The sequence below is a fragment of the Dreissena polymorpha genome, chromosome 8 (assembly GCF_020536995.1).
Source record: "Dreissena polymorpha isolate Duluth1 chromosome 8, UMN_Dpol_1.0, whole genome shotgun sequence".
Classification (NCBI taxonomy): Eukaryota; Metazoa; Mollusca; class Bivalvia; order Myida; family Dreissenidae; genus Dreissena; species Dreissena polymorpha.
Window position 1 is genome coordinate 51,851,061 of NC_068362.1, and position 6,589 is coordinate 51,857,649.

The following is a 6,589-nucleotide window of genomic DNA, read 5'->3' on the forward strand; positions in this document are numbered from 1 at the left end:
TTGGCTTTTCGACTGTTTTAAAGATGGTCTGTTATTCATAATAAAGTTAAAGAGCTGTTGATTTCATAATTGTAATGAGGGCCTAGACGAGTGGGAACTCATTAATGAAATGTTTACATTATATGCATTGATATTGAGTTTTACGCATGATCACAAATTTTGAATTCTTATTTTATTTGTCCAATGTGTAACCGTACGCACAGAATTTAAGTCTACTTTTTGTTACTAAATTTATTCATTTTTTACGACTTTAAGTGTCTTATCTGGAGCTCTGCAAAATTACTAAAATCGGCCATCAACATATAATGGTATATGTTATTTTATAGAGCTGTTTTATACGTATGGTGAAGGAGGCTAATCACTATTGCTTTGTCAAATAGAGAGACTTTAATGGATATGTGTGTCATTGTTTATTAACGGTACATCAGTATGATGGTATTGGTATTTTAATTGTATTTTTTCGTTCAAAGGAAGTCTCTTTTTACCGAAATCTAGTTTAAGCGGAAAGTGTCGTCCCTGATAAGCCTGTGCGAACTGCACAGGCTAATCTGGGACGAAACTTTACGCACATGCATTATGCCCAGTTTTCTCAGAAAAAAAGACACATAATCAGGAATAAGGATCTCAAAATTTGGCCTAAGAGAATAATAAAGATCGTCTGAGAGTTTTCTGAATGTGTTTGTTTTTCATGCTTCATATATTATGGGAGATTTGAAATGTTGTAAAGTTTCAAAAGGGTATATGGTTTTTAAATTTGTTTTACAGATTTTGTCTAAGTATACCACAGACCAGGGACCTATACAAACAAAGGGATGAGACACTCACTGAACCGAAGAACAAGCTATCGCGTTGTTACGCAAAAGGGAACGAGACTTGCGACCCAACGAGACTTCGCGCTTCGAGGCAAATTTTAACAGCCGCCATTTTGACAAAGCGAGACCGTGACAAAGCAATCGAGAAATAATAAGAGTACAAATTAACCAAGTGTTGCCAACACAGAAGTATTCATTGCAAAGGTTTGTTGAGTTTGATACATCTTATTGTTTCATTTGTTTTCGACTATGCTTTGTATTTACTTATAAAACAACGGTGGGTATTTTCACCAAATCATGCGTATCATTGTTTACACTTCCATAATCCGAGAAACGTGTGTCGTGGCTTTTTTCAAAAGGCTTGGTCAAATAAAGCTCTATACTATTGTTTTTTGTATTCTTACAAACGTTACATTTCAACGCATTGTGTGATGCTAATTTTATTTGTATTGTTAGCAAATTCATGATTTTAAATGAGCACAAAGGCAATACAATTTAAGTCATTTTTTAATTTTTACCACTATCAGTTTCATCAACATATGTCGTGGGTCTTTTTGAAAGGCTCAGTCAATACTAGCCCTATATTAATCTTATGGGTATCTTTACAAACATTACATTTTAACGCATTGAGTGATGCTAATTTTATTTGTATTATTTACAAATTCATGATTTTGAATGAGCACAAAGGCAATACAATTTTAGTCATTTTTTTATATTTTACCACTTTCAGTTTCATCAACATATGCCGTGGCTATTTTTGAAAGGCTCAGTCAATACTAGCCCTATATTAATCTTATGGGTATCTTTACAAACATTACATTTCAACGCATTGAGTGATGCTAATTTTATTTGTATTATTTGCAGAGGCACAATTTTGTATTAGCTCAAAGATTATACAACTTTAGTCATTTTTTATTTTGTAATCACTATCAGTTTGATCAACATATGTCGTGGCTCTTTTCGAAAGGCTCAGTCAATACTAGCCCTATATTAATCTTATTGGTATCTTTACAAACATTACATTTCAACGTATTGAGTGATGCTAATTTTATTTGTATTATTTGCAAATTCATGATTTTGAATTAGCACAAAAGAAATACAATTTTAGTCATTTTTTTATTTTTTTACCACTATCAGTTTCATCAACATATGTCGTGGCTCTTTTTTGAAAGGCTCAGTCAATACTAGCCCTATATATATCATGTTGGTGTCTTTACAAACGTTGCATTTCAATGCATTGTGTGGTGCAAATTTAATTTGCATTATTTGCAAAGGCATAATTTTGTGTTAGCTCAAAGATAATACCATTTTAGTCATTTTTTTTATTTTGTAATCACTATCAGTTTGATCAACATATGTCGTGGCTCTTTTTGAAAGGCTCAGTCAATACTAGCCCTATATATATCATGTTGGTGTCTTTACAAACGTTGCATTTCAATGCATTGTGTGGTGCAAATTTAATTTGCATTATTTGCAAAGGCATAATTTTGTGTTAGCTCAAAGATAATACCATTTTAGTCATTTTTTTATTTTGTAATCACTATCAGTTTGATCAACATATGTCGTGGCTCTTTTCGAAAGGCTCAGTCAATACTAGCCCTATATTAACCTTATGGGTATCTTTACAAACATTACATTTCAACGCATTGTGTGATGCTAATTTTATTTGTATTATTTGCAAAGGCATAATTTTGTATTAGCTCCAAGATGATATAATTTCAGTTATTTTTCAATTTTTTTAGTTAAACGTGTTATCAACATATGTTGAGGCTTTTTTCAATAGACTCCATCAATAGTAGCACTATTTTGATCATGTTGGTATTTTTGCAAATGTTACACTTCAATAAACTGTGTGGTGCACATTTTATTTACATGAATTGCAAAGGCATAATTTTGTATTAGCTCAGAGATTATACAATTTTAGTCATTTTTTTTTTTAACCAGTCTCGGTTTTGAATGTGTATGTCAATGCTCTTTTCAAAAGGCTCGGTCAATAATTGACCTATGATAATCATGTTGGTATCTTTAGATATGTGACACTTCAATGCATTGTGTGTTTCACATTTAATTTGCATTATTTACTAACTCATAACTTTGTATAAGCTAAAGGACAATACACATGTATAACTTTAGTCATTTTTTAATTGTTAGACCGCTTTCAGTTTTGTATACATATGTCATTGCTTTTTGCGTAAGGGCCAAGGCTCTGTAAATACTAGCCCTATATTATTCATGTTGGTATCGTAACCCTTTCAGCGCTGGAATCAAACTTTAAAGGCCTTTGCAAACTGTTTGGACCCAGATGAGACGCCACAGAACGTGGCGTCTCATCAGGATTCAAACTGTTTGCTATTCTGAAAGTATTCTGTGAAAAAAATCTAAGAAAATGCTAATTTTAGAAATTCAGCAGACAACACTTTAGCAGACGACAAATTTCCCAGCATGCTAAGGATTAGCAAATTGTACACTTCAGTGCATTGTGTGGTGTACATTTAATTTGCATTATTTGCAAAGTTCTTGATTTGTATAAGCTCAATGATGATACAATATTAGTCCTTAATCAATTATTTAAAAAAAACAATCGAGATTAACATTTGTCTCCGCTTTTTCTTAGGGATTGATCAATACAAGCTCTATTATTGTTTGTGTTTGTACCAATGTTACATTTCAATGAAATGTATGGTGCATATTTTAAATGCATTTTTTGAAAAAAAAATTGATGTCTGCATAGGAAATCCTGAGGTGGAATTTTCAATGATATTTGCTAAGAAGAGATTTCATTTCAACAAAAAATGTCATAAAAGTGGAAAGTGTCGTCCTTATTAGCCTGTGCGGACTGCACAGGCTAATCTGGGACGACACTTTACGCACATGCATTATGCCAAGTTTTCTCAAAACACGAGACATATAATCGTTCTCATTCACAGAATGTTTGGCCATTTTTTTTTAAATATAAATTTAATAACTATTATTCTAGAAATAAAATAGAAAAATTGCAAAGGTCATATTTCTTTATCATTGGAGAAAACATTTATTCTGAGATATTTTCAAGAGTTTGTTTCCACATTGTTAATGCTTCTATTAAGAATTTCTGAAATGTGTAGATAATTGTTATTCAATTAATGCAAAAAATCGGAATTCTTACATAAATATTTCAATTAATTTTATTAATATGTTGATACAACTAAGTACATTTTTATGTCCATCTGTCTGGTCGTCTGAAATTCCGTCACACTTTGCGTTTAGGTTTTGCGTTAACGTTTCGAAAAATGTGGAAAAAGGTGGCATAGTCTATTAGTCTTCCTATGGTGGCAAGCCATGTTTTTAATAAATGATGGTGACTGTGTAAACATTTTATTAACTGATTTTTAGAATATGTTTTGTTTTATGCTTTTAGAATGCCTAGAAAACGCAAAAGAGGATCCCTTACGGTGAAACGCAAGTACCACTACATAACATCTGAACAGCCAAAGGAAGAAAACCATGTTGCCAGTGAACCCCTGGTGAACATTAAAGCTACAACAGATTCTTCTACCCAGTCAGAAAGTGAAAATGTGCAGTTCACAAGTGATCATAGTTATGCTATTGATGAAGACTCCACATATGAGCTTGACTCCTTCCAGGAGACAAACAATGATAAGCCTGAAGCTGATGTGATGGAATGTAGTTCAGGGCTTCTAGAAATGGAGGTGGAGACGACAACCTTCTCAGACTTTGCTGTGGAACTTAAACTGCAAAATTTTTCATCTCAGTTCGTTGTAAAGGAATTAGAGCAATCAATTCAAATGTTACAGTTGTACGCAAATGACAGTCTGACAGCAATCAAGTTATCGGTTGAAATTAAGAGTGATTTTACGTGCTCTGTCTATGTGCATCGGAAATGCATTCCGAGATCTCACCAAATATGGACTGGACTGCCACAACATATCAATCGCGTTGCTTATGTTCTGGTGTTATAGGAAAGACTGTTAAAATTTGATGTCTGCATAGGAAATCCTGAGGTGGAATTTTCAATTATTTTTTTTTCGCATAGATAGTCGATGTAGGGATATAGATAAATGAAATTAACTAGTTTATATAGATGGAGTTATTAATTTTACTTATAGATTTCTCTCTAAATAAAATGATTGTACTTTATATACTCTAAGGAACCATATCGCTATACATAAACTATAGTTTTGCTTTAGTATAGGTTGTCAACACAGGGATTTTACTTATACTTAACTACAATTAAGTGTAGCATAGGTAGAGGTATATCATACAGCTTTTACATTGTCAGTATTACTCAATTCTATATTTCTAAAAAAAAAATTACGAATGAAAAAACAATGCAAGTATATACTTTATGCAGTTATATGCAGGGATCATATTTTTTTCTTATATGTGTCCTAATTTTATATTAATGTATGTAATTCTTGTTTAAAAAAAGTCATTTAATAATTATATTTTTCACTTATGAACTTTGGTACAGACAGGTCACTATGTATTAACAATATTAACATTCTCACGAAAACATGTTTATTCCTTATATTGTAAAAGGAACTTTTTCGAAGTGATGCATGATTTGTATTAACTTCAAAAGCATGCTGTTATTGTAAATGTAATGTAAATGACGATTAGCTTAACATGCTTAAGTCAGAATAAACTTTTATGTTCTATTAACTGCATTTAAATCTTTGTCCATAATTTTGTTAAAACCATTCTACAACACGTTTTATATTCATTTCTTTGAAAATAATTAAAGGAATAAAACACTAAACTCCTTTGTACACACTATTTAGTAGTAACTGTAAATGCCTGATTCAATTGTCTCATCATTATTACACCGTATCAAGTGTCCACTGTTTTGGATATCTTACTTGCGTGTGCGAGGATTTGATTTATTAATGTTGTTTTATAAATTGATTGTTCGAGATATATATGATAATAAAACGAATAAAACATGAGTATATATATATATATATATATATATATATATAGAACTACTAAAACACGAAAACCTTTCTTGTTTTTTGTTTGGTTTGTACGCAAAATGCAGAACTAAAAAAATGCATCCAATATTTATTACCTCGTAAATTCTGTTAATGTTTTTTTATGACATGACCTCGAAATCCTGATACACTTTTATACTCCGCACCACAAACAGGACAAATATAGCACAGCTCTTTCGTGCTTGCTTGCGATTTATTGTTTGCCTCATCATCAGTATAATAACCTTATACCAAATCTAAATCTATGTCGTCATCCCATGAAAGGAAATTTTTATGTTTAGAAGACATTTTCAGTAAATTCCATGAATTCCAACGTTCACTATGACTTAAGGGAGTCCAAATAAATATTAAAATGACACTCGAAAATTTGCTGCGTCGGAGGTTAAAAGAACAATTATACATTTTGAGTTGTTTGCACTTAACATGTCTTGATAATGTTGCTATTTTAAACAAAACATGGTAACATTTTAATTCTATTAAAAGACCGGTCTTTTTTACATGCACATACGTGCGATAAACAACGGCAATTTAACCCTGGCGAAACAACCGGCAATTAATATTCATCAAAGAGTCCGATAATTGGGTGCCCATTTGACATACTGCGTAATATTAAGACTAATTAATGATTGATTTTGAGATCAACAACGCAACAATTAAACGAATAGGTACTTGTTTATTTAACATAATATAATTTGAATCCGAAAAAACGTAACGCGTTAAATAAGCGAAATCCCTCGCAATCGATATCGTGTAGCCGCATTATCGCTACACAGGGACCAATCGATC

The 6,589-nt window shown here is 31.8% G+C and overlaps 1 long non-coding RNA gene across 1 annotated transcript; it reads left to right on the plus strand.

Annotated features, from left to right (window-relative positions):
• Positions 1 to 794: 794 nt before the first annotated feature.
• On the plus strand, positions 795 to 5,571 carry LOC127840822 (uncharacterized). The gene is made up of 2 exons (XR_008030561.1): positions 795 to 1,016; positions 4,210 to 5,571. It is a non-coding gene; the product is annotated as an uncharacterized LOC127840822 (long non-coding RNA).
• The last annotated feature ends 1,018 nt before the right edge of the window (positions 5,572 to 6,589 follow it).